Source organism: Gigantopelta aegis, unplaced genomic scaffold, assembly GCF_016097555.1.
Source record: "Gigantopelta aegis isolate Gae_Host unplaced genomic scaffold, Gae_host_genome ctg2703_pilon_pilon, whole genome shotgun sequence".
NCBI lineage: Eukaryota > Metazoa > Mollusca > Gastropoda > Neomphalida > Peltospiridae > Gigantopelta > Gigantopelta aegis.
In genome coordinates, this window is record NW_024533002.1 from 35,576 (window position 1) to 51,031 (window position 15,456).

General features: G+C 31.0%; 2 pseudogenes; both read left to right on the forward strand.

Moving 5' to 3' along the window:
• The first annotated feature begins 622 nt into the window (after window positions 1-622).
• LOC121391594 lies at window positions 623-7,363 on the forward strand (annotated as a pseudogene).
• Window positions 7,364-9,341: 1,978 nt separating this feature from the next.
• On the forward strand, window positions 9,342-15,187 carry LOC121391595 (annotated as a pseudogene).
• The last annotated feature ends 269 nt before the right edge of the window (window positions 15,188-15,456 follow it).

Consider the following 15,456-nt stretch of genomic DNA (forward strand, 5'->3'; position numbering starts at 1 on the left):
TGTATGATAATAGATGTAATAGACGATATGTTGCTGCACTCGCTAAGAACTATAGCTCAACATAATTATGATGAATAGTGACTGAAGATACTACCGCCTTTATTGTTACTCGGACGCGCGCTAATTGATTCCATATTCAAACTCAGCTACAACCATTGCCTAGTGCCTACAAGTTTTTATATGTTCACATGTGTCACTGTTGACCTATTGATCTTTGATTATACTGTGTCATACCTTATTGACTATTAGATTGCTTCAATTCAGGTTAATAAATAATTTATACATGATTCATCTTGTGTAATTTTGCCATTCATCTAAAAAAATCTTTTAACTATTTTCAATTATTAAGTCACATCAATGTTGTTAGGGAAGATGTCAATGTATGGACCACCTAATGCAATATTTGTGTAAAAGACGAAAGTAATATTTGACATTATCAATGACCTAGGACACAATGAAGATGAGATAACACAAGAGCATTTACCAAAAAGGTAAATGGCATATCTATTTATGAACTTTATTTCTCTGAAATAAGTAGACTTTATAGATGCTCATCAAGTATTGAACAAGTAATCAGTTCTAATAAATCTTCATTTATTAATATCAGCTATGTACTTTTATAATGTGTCTTATGCTGTGGAATTATCAGCAGCTGAATCTGAAGAAGAGGCGAGCTTCATGGAGGATTACAGGGGGGAATGAGACCTATTTCTCATTATATCATAGCTGGCGGAGGGTATCTCTTTACTCTAATTGTCATATTAGTATTTTTATCTACTGAGGTAATATTTATGTAAACTTTTGGCTGTGTTGATTACTTGTTGTCATATAATATAACAGGGTCTTTTGTGGTAACTGATTGGGTGGATATCTAACTGTAAGATAACACTAACTACTAAATTAATTAATAATATTTTTTTTGACTAATATTTAAAGCCATTTTATCAGGGCTGACCCGGTTTCTACTGTTGCAAACAATACATATTCTACATGTTCATTGGATACTTCTGAACTTATTGGGATCTATGGAGGATTAAATTTTACTCTAATAGGGATGGGACATACTTCGTGCTTACTGTTTTTAGTTCTTGTTCATAAGATCTTCACATGTACTTCACACACAAAATGTTAAAGCTGTTCTTGAGCACCTGTCCTGTTTTTTGATACAAATCCGATTGGTAATGTAATCTACTGTACTAGTACTGAATCACGGCTTTAATGAAATGTTGAGACTGCACATTGTATATGTGATGGAAAATTATCTATACAAAAAAAGGAGGGTCACCTGGGTAGGATTTCCAGGTTTCCCCGTTATAACTGCTATGAGTGAAAATGGGTACAGAGGGACAAAGTTAAGCTGTCACAAGTGAACACTCCTCTTAGATATAACTATGTTTAAATGTAGAACTTAGCTTTAGTATTGATATATTATAAAGAATGAAAACACAAATTGATAGCAAGCAAAGAAGTTGTTTCTTATAGTGTGGTTGTTTCATATAACCATTACACTCACAGTACCTATAATATATAATATATATATATATATATATTACTCTAACAAAAAAATATATTAAGTAATTAAATAGTTAATTGTAAACTCTAACTTGTTTAGAGTTCAAATAATCAATAGAAACTTTACATAACTTATGTCTGAACAGGTCGAGGTACTGAACAGATTTTCTAAATGTAGGATATCTTGATGATCTACTTCCAGTAACAATGGCTCAATATTTAATTGTGTGTTTAATTATATATTTGTGATTGATGTTAACTTTGCATGGTATATTGTTTGCAGGCACTTGTAAGATTGATTGCAATAATTATAACCGCAGTTGTGCTAATTTTTATATAATCATCATAGTAGCTATAATCTTAACTGTTTTATTTATTTTTCGATGGTACTTCCTCAGAATTTCAGAGATATAAAGAGACTAGAAGCTTTAGGTATACTTTTTAAAAAATCAATTAATTACTTATTTCTTTTATTTTAGCTCGTAGTCCAGTATACTCTCACATATCAGCTACTCTACAAGGACTTCCAACAATCAGAGCTTATTCTATGAGATCATTAGCTATGGACCAGTTTCATCTTCATCACAATGACACACTGCAGCTTGGTACTTACATATTGTATCATCAAGGTAGGATCCAATTTTACTGTTGATACAACTCTTATCAATGTTAAGGTGGCTTCAAATACGAGTGGGACATACTATCTTTGGTGTTTTATATCTATTTTTTTTTTACTATCAATTTCGTTAAGCACAGGTATTTATTATTAGGTATAAACTGATAAGATATCTCTGGTTTTTTTCATTAGGTTTTGATCCTACCTGGTTGGACTGTCAGTGACATATGTATTGACCATGAATTATTATTTCCATTTCTGTATTAAGAGAAGTACTGATGTGGAAGGTCTATAGGTTTGTAAGTTAAAACTCTGTTATATAAAAACTTAATCATATTAAATTTTATTGGTACCAGCAATAAGATTATTATTTTACTAGAAGTCCCATTTTATAGATGATATCTGTTGAACGAGTATGGGTTATGGTAAATTAGAATCTGAAGCATCTTTAGAAACTGTCCCTCCTCAACTTAAGCCATCAGAAAGTGGCCACACATGGATGCATACAATTACAAGATCTAGTCTATAATAATTCAACAAATTCACAGGAAGTATTAAAAGGAATTTCTTGTTGTAATTGAACAACTGAAAAAGTAGCATACACACATGCACATAGATTTACTTGTATTATGATAATGTATCTAGATTGGTATAGTAGGTCGTACTGGAGCAGGAAAGTCTTCTTTAATATCAGCACTGTTCAGATTAGCTGAACCACAAGGTAGTCTAATAATTGATGGATTAGATTGTCTTCAGTTAGGACTACATGATGTGAGAAAGAATATATCTGTTATACCACAAGTAAGTCTCTTTGAATATTTTAGTTACATAATTAATATAATATTTTTGGATTTTTTATTGTTGTAGGATCCTGTTGTGTTCAGTGGTACTGTCCGGTATAATCTTGATCCTTTCAATATTATTATGATGACAATAGTCTGTGGACTGCAATAGAGCAAGTACTTCAGTCTATTAAATTTTGGTACTGTTATATTTTTTATTAGGTCCGGTTAAGATCAGTTATTGAATCTCTTGAAGGACAACTTGATGGGATAGTAGCTGAAAGAGGTAGTAACTTCAGTGTAGGTCAAGACAGCTCATCTGTTTAGCTAGAGCTTTATTGAGACACAAAAAATATTAGTATTAGATGAAGCCACTGCTAATGTAGATTTAGAGTAAGTCAATAGTTGGAAGTAGTCAATGTATTACATGTTGTACTATATAGAACTGATGCTATTATCCAGCAAGTGATTAGACTTCATTTCTCTGAGTGTACTATATTAACTATAGCTCATCGTCTTGACACTGTCATGGACTCTGACAGAATTATGGTATAAAGTTTCCTTTATAGTACACATCATGCTTTGAATTATGTAGGTATTGAAGTCTGGAGAGTTGTGTGAATTTGATGTACCTTACCAGTTACTATCTAATGAAGAGTCTCATTTGTTACAACTGGTACAACATACTGGACCAATAACTAGTGAGAAGTTAAAGGATATAGCAAAAGACAACTATGACAAGAAAAGAAAATTAGATTAGTTTTACTATAAGAACTTTCAAGTTTTGTTCAATTATGATATATTGATTTGTCTTATTTTTTCTTTTTCTCCAATTTTTGTTTAAAATTTATATTTTTTTAGATTACTGTACATCACCATTTGTTGATTAAAAAATCAGCATCAACCAAAATGGTTTATCTAACATGTTATTGATCTAACATATCTAACATGTTGTTTATTTATTTATGTTTTAAATAGAAATCTACCAAATACTATGTGGGTGTAATTATTTGTATGTCAAACTGTTATTAGGGAAATTCAAAGTCTTATAATGTACCTTGTCACAGCAAATATGGACTCTTGTGTAGCAGTTTGTGGCTGCACAAACTATTCATTGGATTCACCAAAATTTTATTTGCTAACAAAGATGCCCTACCTTCCTTGTTACTACAGTGCAAAATAAGAAGGAAATAGACTTTATTGTGCATACAGATTAAGTGGCTATTGTCTAGCTAATGAGATGTTATACAGAGTGTCATGACTCTATATAATGTCTGCTTAATTTAAAAATACACAATCATAATCTTTAACAGCTGGCCATATAATTTGCTAAACTTGAACCTGATGCATTTATTGTACTAGACTAGTTCAAGGTTCCTTCTAATTCATAGGAATAACACAAGTTCATTGCCTTATATTCTCACTAACATTCATGTACTAACTCATCTCTTTATTGAATTCAATTTGTTAATATTATTCATGATGTTGCTAAGCAACCCTAAACTCAATTTTAGTTTCTATATTGTAAACAAACTGTGTTTACTAAACTACATGTATCAACAATCTAATTTTTAAAAAACCACACACACAATGTTTATGATGGACATAAATCATTTTATAGCTATTTTAAGGAAAAAACATGTAAACAATATATTTACAATATTATACATGAATGCCTTGCTTTCATTATACACATGATTACATTTTAAGGAAAAGCGTGTAAACAATATATTGTACAATATTATACATGTAATGCCTTGCTTTCATTATACACATGATTACATTTTAAGGAAAAGCGTGTAAAACAATATATTGTACAATATTATACATGTAATGCCTTTATTTCATTATAATATGATTACAATCTGTCAGTGATACTTTTGGTTTCATTGATTTATTGTGAAGTCATTTTGCCCTCTAGATCTTGTCTGACTCCATGGACCTAAATAGTCACTGTAGTGTCTGCGAAGTATTGTTGACAGACTGATACTCATGCACTAGCTAATCCTTTAATGAAAGCATAACTGTCATTGCCAGTAAAACATAGTTTGTTATAGGAATACCACTTTCCATAATTTTGTGTGATAAAGGATATTGAAACAAATATAACATTTCTTCAACATTTCATGCTTACAGAGACGAGAAGGAGACCCACCTTGAGCACAACCAATAGAGGTATCAATCACTTCCAGCATTACACCTTCCCACCAGTTCAAAGAATATGATGAACTTTGCTTTGCTTGTTCATATGTAGAAGTGTTTTGCTTCCCAACCAAAGGTGCTGATGCCCTGTATGATTCTGGAAAGGCTTCATTTTCTTGAACAGCTTCAACACAAACATACATAGCTCTTGCCATATGTTCATAGTTGTAATTTTTGCCTACAACAATTGACTTAAAGAAAATAGGCTTAACAAAGAGAGAGAGGAGACTTCCCTGTAACACCTGTTACATTCCATGAAGCCATCTTATCACTACAAGACATTATCACCATACGGTGATCATTTTGATGTCTTTCAGCTAACACAGATCCTTCTCCCTCATCAATTTTACATCGTGACTTACCCCTTTTGGTTCGTCCTGTGTGTCCATCAGGTTGTACCCCAAGCCAATGGGCATAAAAACCCTTGCATCTCCCACAGGGTGCAGTACTGACATACATATGAAATGAGATACCATGCTTGATAATGTACTTTCCAGATGAAGGTGCCAGTTGAAATATAGAAATCATTCGTGTAATTTTCAAAACAAAGGCTTAGTTGTTGGTAGAGATATCTCTGAAATGCACGCTTTACAATCACTTCACCATGACAATCATTTACTGTCATTCCTGGGATCATATTTCGACTTGAAATGCATTTTGTACCAGTACCTAATGCAACCACATTCATACTAGTATCTCCACTACCCCTTTTCTTAACTACAATAGCAGCTAAAACTTTACGCATTGCTGCTGCATTCTCTCTACTAGCTGATACTTCGTTGTATTTCTTCTCTACTTTCCTTTCTTCTTATAGGATCCTGTTGTGTTCAGTGGTACTGTCCGGTATAATCTAGATCCTTTCAATGATTATGATGACAATAGTCTATGGACTGCAATAGAGCAAGTACTTTAGTCTATTAAATATTTGGTAATGTTATATTTTTATTAGGTTCAGTTAAGATCAGTTATTGAATCTCTTGAAGGACAACTTGATGGGATAGTAGCTGAAAGAGGTAATAACTTCAGTGTAGGTCAAAGACAGCTCATCTGTTTAGCCAGAGCTTTATTGAGACACAATAAAATATTAGTATTAGATGAAGCCACTGCTAATGTAGATTTAGAGTAAGTCAATAGTTGGAAGTAGTCAATGTATTACATGTTGTACTATATAGAACTGATGCTATTATCCAGCAAGTGATTAGACTTCATTTCTTGAGTGTACTATATTAACTATAGCTCATCGTCTTGACACTGTCATGGACTCTGACAGAATTATGGTATAAAGTTTCTTTCAGTACACATCATGATTTGAAGTCTGGAGAGTTGTGTGAGTTTGATGTACCTCACCAGTTACTATCTAATGAAGAGTCTCATTTGTTACAACTGGTACAACATACTGGACCAATAACTAGTGAGAAGTTAAAGGATATAGCAAAAGACAACTATGACAAGAAAAAGAAGTTACTGAAACAATATTTTAGTTAATTATACAATTGATGGATATTATTGATAGAAATTTTAAAGGTATGTGGTGATAAGATTGTCTCATTGTTTTCTTTTCAAAAAAAGATCTGTCTTAGTATATCAGGTTTTAATAGAAATCTGCTGATATTGTATTCTTTTACAAGTTCTTGTCGTTCAGAAGATCTTATTACTCATAGTCAATTTGTCCTTATTAGAATATGGAGCTCAACTCTGTCCCCCTTAGTGATCAGTACACATAATATGATGTGAAAAAGCTAAAGAAGTCTTTGAAATTATAAAATAATAGTTCATTGATATAGGATTATAATTATATGATGACCTACTCTTTCTTAGTGACATTCCAATCTTACAACAATGGCTATATATCTCTACAACTCTGTCAGAATGTGAAGTAAACATATTGAATACTCTCTCAGTGCATGAAGTAGCAGATGAATCATAATAATAATATATATATCTGTTACTTCCTGAATGGAGAGTTCAATATATTTACTTCATATTCTGATAGATGTTGTGAAAGTGACCACTACCCATTTCTTTGGAGGAACTGTATGCAGTAATGATACTTTATAACGTTAGCTTTATAATTATCAAAATTGAATTACTTAAGTTTGTATATAGATGGTTGCAAGTAATATAATCAATAAGGTAGTTTTCTGCAGGAGACATAAAGAAGCTTTATAGGTAATTTTCTTGAATATTTGCTATATTGCTTCTTGTTTTTCAGCTCATATATCAGCTACTTTACAAGGACTTCAACAATTAAATCTTACTCTATGAGGAGATCACTATGGATCAGTTTTAGTTCCATTGCAACAAACACGTCAAAGCTTGGTACTTACTTGTTTAGATTACACATTGTGACAAGAGCCCTCTGTACTATCTTCAACTACAGTATTGTAGTATACCCTTTAATTTCATTGGTTAATGTTTTCATTAACATTTTTAACATTAGCACTGCATATAGTGTCTATATAATTATAACCCATTGGACTAAAGTGCCATATCACAGAAAATAAAAATTCAAATTTTTTGAATTAAAATTATTCTCACTAACACTCATTTGAATTATAATTTTTAACATATCACTACTTTGATTATCATTCAATAAATTTATCCATACAACATGACTTTGTTACAATAAATATTAATTCCTTTTTTTCAATAAAAATTAATACCATTAGGATGTGCAATATAGTAATAGTCTGGAGCACACACAAAGACCAAAGACAAATTAGATATAACAAAGGTAAGTTTAAATAAAATTAATTATAATAAACTCTTCCAAACAAAGTGAGGTTATTGCATTCTGTTTTTGTTAGAGATAAATCTGTACTGAATTGTTAATAACCTCCAGATATCCAAATAGGATTCAAAGATATACTATGATATTTATGACAGCAATGCATTTAGTTGATGTTTGCATAGAAGAATTGTGCATATTGAATTATTGATTGTCTGCACAGATCAGTTCAGGAGTTTCTGGGAAACTTTGTCCACCTGTCGCACGTGCAACGAAACAACATACGACACACCTTTTCCGGTAATGAAAACTGGTGATTCATGACGCAATTGATTACTGACTTATAATAACGCCATGACCCAAGAGCTAACGCTAAATACAATGTGTTGTCAAGGAGTTTGTTCTGGGTAAGAGATCAACTTCATGGTATAACTCTGACCACACACACATAATTGTATGTATATATATATATATATATATATATATATATATATATATAGTTAATTAGCTTATTTTTCCTTTAACATAGCTGGTTAGATTCTTTGTTCTGTATTGGAGTTAAAAGAACCCTTAATGAACATGATCTCTATCCTTGTCCTGAAGAGTTTGAATCACAATACATTTATAGCAAGTTCACTAGTGTGTCAGTGCTTAGTAACCTTAATTATTAAGACTAACCTTGAGTGAAATACCATCATTTTTTTTATTCTGAAACTAAAAAATCAGGGGAAATACTTGTTGAAATATTCATTATATATTAGTAATATTACCAATGCTTTAATTTAAAATATGAAAGTGGATGTACTATGTATATAATGCAATTAATAAATAGACATGCATTAATATTTATAAATGTAGTAATATGTTTTCTGTCAAATCAATAATTTATTTATTTTTTATTGCATATTTTTATAGACACTGGCATAGAGTGTTGATGTCAAGGAAGAGACATCACATATCTACTGTACATTTATTGTGGGTTCTTATGAAGTGTAGTTGGTGTAGATTATTATATCAATATATTGCTGTAGCAGTGCAGGTAAATTAAAATTAAATTATAATTTTAGACAGTAGTAATTATTTTAAAAGTGTGTTATAGCAAACTATATAAAAAAAGAATATTATGACTTCAATATAACATAGGAATATCATGTATTGATTCATCCAATTTTAAATCACACATGCATAGACAATATAAATTAAAGTAACATGTATTGTATGATGTCTTAGTGTTTTGCTAATTGCTATTTTGCTTATATAAAGCACGACCATACTTTAATTATATAATTGAAATAGTCATTGTCTTGTTAATGAATTCCCTATTTACTTTATCTTCAGACATTATTATACATACCACTGGCTATATTATTGGGCAATCTATCAACTACTTCTTTATGCAGTCACCAACTACATCTGATACTGTCACAGCCTATGGTTGTGTAGCTGGTATTATTATATGTAGTATATGTTTTTATCTATTACGACTCATAGTGGATTACATATGGGACGAACTGCATGTCTAGTGTCAAGGATATCTCTACTGAATGCAATCTATGACAAAGTAAGGAAGAAATAAGAAAACATTTAACGGCTGCTTACAATAATGGTAATTATTACATTATGTTAGGAAAGATAAAGAAACTGTGTCATTACTTACTTTAAGGAATACACTCTTTACTCATTAGATTTTTAACATTGACTCAGCACTCTATTGGTAAGATAGGAGTTGGAAATGTCATAAATTTAGCATCAAATGATATTCATCACTTGGATCTGGTACATAAAATTTAGTTGTTTTTGATTCATTAATCTACAATATAAATTGTTTAGTTGCTTATGTTTCATAGATATTCTGGTACTATTCATATGTGTTAGCATCTCCAATTGCTTTAGTAAGTGCTTCAATTCTGTTATATTATGAAATTGGTTATACTGGATTTGTTGTTACTATTGTCACTGTGATTGTAGCACTTCTACAATGTCATTGTCTAGATTTTTTTCAAAATTAAGGTAACTTTGCTTTAACTTTTATCTTTTCTTTTGCATATAAAATGACTATTATTTGAATATATTGTCTACAAAAATAACTCCTTTAGATTAAAGGTATCTGACAAAACAGATAAGAGAGTTAAAGTGATGAATGAGGTCATCAGTGGTATTAGAGTCATTAAAATGTATGGATGGGAGTATGCATTTCATAGACTAGTCAGCAGGTTGAGATGGTATATGTACATTTAGTTGACAATATAATATAATGGACTCTTTTCTAGTAAGGAACATTGTAATGAATATGAGAGCTATGGCTATAAGAGCACTACAATTATCATCATAACATTTTATACGACACCACTAACTCAATTTGCTTTATTTTCAACATTTGTTGCTACTGGTGGAGAACTAACTCCAGAAGAATTTTTCTTGCTATTTTTGATTATTTCTTCCTTGAAATTAGTTGTAATTGATTTTGGTATTGATAGTTTACTGTGCTTTGCTCAAGGCTTAGTTGCACTAAAGAGAATTACAGTTGAGTTTTATTATTATGAATAGCAGAATTTGTTATCTTAATATAATTGTAGAACTTCTTATTGTTTGAAGATACTCCTCCTCTTGTAATTGAAGATGATCAAAAAGGTTTTTGTTAATATAATTAATATGATGGTAATTAAAGTTTCAGTGATTCTTCAGATCTATTATTATGTAGAGCTTTCTTGTTGCACTAAACAATAGATTGTACAATTTCATTTATCTACAGATTCATTTCAAATGAAGTCATTGAATGCAGTCAATGCACTTGTTTAGATTCAATAGTTAATAAAAAACAAATGAATTTGGTGGTGATGAACAAAGTGATGTTATGATTGTAGTTGACTCTCTTACTGTGTCTTGGAGTAATGATGATAATCCTGTGTTAGAAAAATATTTCATTTACAGTAGATAAAGTGAGAACTACTGTCCTTACATTTCATTTGCTAATAATATCCATTAGACATGTCCCTTGTTAGCTGTCATTGGACCTGGAGGATCAGGAAAGGTACTTATTTTTGAATGTAGTTTTTTTAAACTCACCTCTTGTTTAGTCTACTTTATTACAATGTTTACTTCATGAATTGATTCCTACCAGTGGATCAGTAGCTGTTACTGGATCAGTAGCCTATGCCAGTCAAGAAGCCATGGATATTTCTCTACATGAGAGATAATATTCTATTTGGACTACCTTTTAAACCAGATTTTTATAACACTGTTATGACGCTTGTGCTCTTGATAAAGTATAATATACATTATGCTAAAATGATAAACTGATCTCTAATAACAGGATTTAAGTCACTTCCAGAGAGAGATGTTGACATTAGTTGGAGAGAAAGGAGTAACACTTAGTGGTGGACAAAAAGCTCGAGTTGGGTTGGCAAGGTAAACTATTAATAATGTCTATTGATTAACAAGATATATGGTCTATGTCCTTAGAGCTATTTATCGTCAAGCTGACATCTATTTATTAGATGATCCTCTGAGTGCAGTAGATGCTGCAGTTAGTAGACAATATCTTTGAAAGGTTAATGAGAGCTATATATATTATAATATTATATTATAAACAGATGTATCTGTGATTTACTCTCTGAGAAGTGTATAATTCTTGTAACTCATCAGTTACAATATGTTCTAATGTGTCCATTAGTATTATCTTAAGAGATGTAAGTGAAGTTTCAATTGCACATTGCCTTTTGACAATTGTTATTAAAACTATCATCTTTTAAAAGTACTATGATAAATAAATTAAATGTTGTATGATAATAGATGTAATAGATGATATGTTTCTGCACTCGCTATAGAACATCATAGCTCAACATATGATGAATAGTGACTGAAGATACTACTGTCTTTTATTGTAACTCAGGAAGTGAACTTAGTTGATTCCATATTAAAATCAGCTACAACATTGCCTACAGTTTTTTATATGTTCACATGTTCACTGTTGACCTATGATCTTTGATTATACTGTGTCATACCTTAATTGACCTATTAGATTGCTTCATTTCAGGTTGATAAATAATTTGTACATATTCAATCTTGTGTATTTTTCAATTCATCCATAAAATCTTTTTTCAATTATTAAGTCACATCAATGTTTGTTAGGGGAAGATGTCAATGTATGGACCACCTAATGCAATATTTTATGTAAAGACGAAAGTAATATTGACATTATCAATGAACTAGGACACAATGAAGATGAGATAAGACAAGAGCAATACCAACAGGTAAATGACATATCTATTTATGAACTTTATTTCTCTGAAATAAGTAGACTTTATAGATGACTCGTCAAGTAATGAACAAGTTAATATTATAATAAATCTTCATTATTAATATCAGCTATGTACTTTATATAGTGTCTTATGCCTGTGGAATTATCAGCAGCTGAATCTGAAGAAGAGCGAGCTCATGGCAGGATTACAATGAAGACCTATTATCATTATATCATAGCTGGTGGAGGGTATCTCTTTACTCTAGTTGTCATATTAGTATTTTATCTACTGAGTAATATTTATGTAAACTTTTGGCTATGTTGATTACTTGTTGTCATATCAAATAAACAGGGTCTTTTTGTGGTATCTGATTGGTGGATATCTAATGGTAAGATAACACTAACTACTAAATTAATTAATAATATTGTTTTGACTAATATTTAAATACCATTTTTCCAGGGCCGACTGTTCTACTGTTGCAAACAATACATATTCTACATGTTCATTGGATACTTCTGATTCTAAAACGTATTGGGATCTCTGGAGGATTAAATGTTACTTTAATAGGGATGGGAATACTTCGTTGCTTACTGTTTTTAGTTCTTGTTCTAAGATCTTCGTATGTACTTCACAACAAAATGTTTAAAAGCTGTTCTTAGAGCACCTGTCCTGTTTTTTGATACAAAATCCTATTGGTAAATGTATATATACTGTATTGTACTGACATCACGCCTTTGATAAAATTGTTGAGACTGCACATTGTATGTGATGGAAAATTATCTATACAAAAAAATGAGGTCACCTGGTAGGATTTTCCATGTTCCCGTTATAACTGCTATGAGTGAAATTGGTACCGAGGGACAAAGTGAAGCTGTCATGAGTGAACACTCCCTCTTAGATATAACTATGTTTAAATGTAGAACTTAGCTTTAGTATTGATATTGTATAAAGATGAAAACACAAATTGATAGCAAGCAAAGAAGTTGTATTTTATAGTGTTGTTTCATATATAACCATTACACTCACAGTACCTATAATATGACACCTAATAAATTTATCATAACATTACTGGTAAATATATATTCAGTAAATTAAAGTAGTTAATTAAACTCTAACTGTAGAGTTTAGAGTTCGTAGAAATCTTTACATAATTTATGTCGAACAGGTCGAATACTAAACAGATTTTCTAAAGATGTAGGATATCTTGATGATCTACTTCCAGTAACAATGACTCAATATTTAATTGTATGTTATAATATATATTGTGATTGATGTTAACTTTGCATGGTATATGTTTTGCAGGCACTTGTAAGATTGATTGCAATTGTATAACAGCAGTTGTGGCTAATTTTTATATAATCATCATAGTAGCTATACTCTTAACTGTTTTATTTATTTTTCGATGGTACTTCCTCAGAATGTTCAGAGATTATAAAGAGACTAGAAGCTTTAGGTATAATTTTTAAAAAAATCAATTAATTATTATTTTATTACAGCTCGTAGTCCAGTATATTCTTCACATATCAGCTACTCTACAAGGACTTCCAACAATCAGAGCTTATTCTATTGAGATCATTAGCTATGGATCCGTTTCATCTTCATCACAATGAACACACCGAGCAGCTTGGTACTTACATATGTATCATCAAGGTAGGATCCAAGTTTTACTGTTGATACCAACTCTTATCAATGTTAAGGTGGCTTCAAATAAGAGTGGACATACTATCTTTGTGTTATATATCGATTGTTATGTTACTATCAATCCCTAAGCACAGGTATTTATTATCAGGTATGAAACTGATAAAGATTATCTCTTTTTCATTAGGTTTGATCCCACCTTTGTTGGACTATCAGTGACTATGTATTGACCATGAATTATTATTTCCATTGCTGTATTAAGAAAAGTAATGATGTGAAGGTCTTGTAAGTTAAAACTCTGTTATAAAAACTTAATCGTATTAAATTTTTTATTGGTACCAGCAATAAGATTATTATTTTACTAGAAGTCACATTTTATAGATGATATCTGTTGAACGAGTATGGGTTATGGTAAATTAGAATCTGAAGCATCTTTAGAAACTGTCTCTCCTCAACTTAAACCATCAGAAGAATGGCCCCCACACATGGATGTATACAATTACAAGATATAGTCATAAATATTCAAACAAATTCACAGGGAAAGTACTAAAGGAATTTCATGTTGCATTCAACCAACTGAAAAAGTAAACATTACACACACACGCATAGATTTACTTGTACTATGATAATATACCTAGATTGGTATAGTAGGTCGTACTGGAGCAGGAAAGTCTTCTTTAATATCAGCACTGTTCAGATTAGCTGAACCACAAGGTAGTCTAATAATGATGGATTAGATTGTCTTCAGTTAGGACTACCATGATGTGAGAAAGAATATATCTGTTATACCCCAAGTATGTCTCTTGAAATTATTTAGTTATATAATTAATATTATATTTTTGATTTTTTTATTGTTATAGGATCCTGTTGTGTTCAGTGGTACTGTCCGGTATAATCTTGATCCTTTCAATAATTATGATGACAATAGTCTGTGGACTCAATAGAGCAAGTACTTCAGTCTATTAAATTTTGGTACTGTTATATTTTTATTAGGTCCAGTTAAGATCAGTTATTGAATCTCTTGAAGGACAACTTGATGGAATAGTAGCTGAAAGAGGTAGTAACTTCAGTGTAGGTCAAAGACAGCTCATCTGTTTAGCTAGAGCTTTATTGAGACACAATAAAATATTAGTATTAGATGAAGCCACTGCTAATGTAGATTTAGAGTAAGTCAATAGTTGGAAGTAGTCAATGTATTACATGTTGTACTATATAGAACTGATGCTATTATCCAGCAAGTGATTAGACTTCATTTCTCTGAGTGTACTATATTAACTATAGCTCATCGTCTTGACACTGTCATGGACTCTGACAGAATTATGGTATAAGGCTTCCATCAGTGCACATCATGCTTTGAATTATGTAGGTATTGAAGTCTGGAGAGTTGTGTGAGTTTGATGTACCTCACCAGTTACTATCTAATGAAGAGTCTATTTGTTACAACTGGTACAACATACTGGACCAATAAACTAGTGAGAAGTTAAAGGATATAGCAAAAGACAACTATGACAAGAAAACAGAAGTTACTGAAATAATATTTTAGTTAGTTATACAATTGATCGATATTATTGATAGAAATTTTAAGGTTTGTGGTGATAAAATTGTCTCATTGTTTTTTTTTCAAATATTACTTTATATTTTGGATGTCAATAAAAACCATAACATAAATGCCAGAGTGTTCACCAAAACAATGGATTAATTAGTTGAACCAATCCAGTTTCATTCATATATATATAT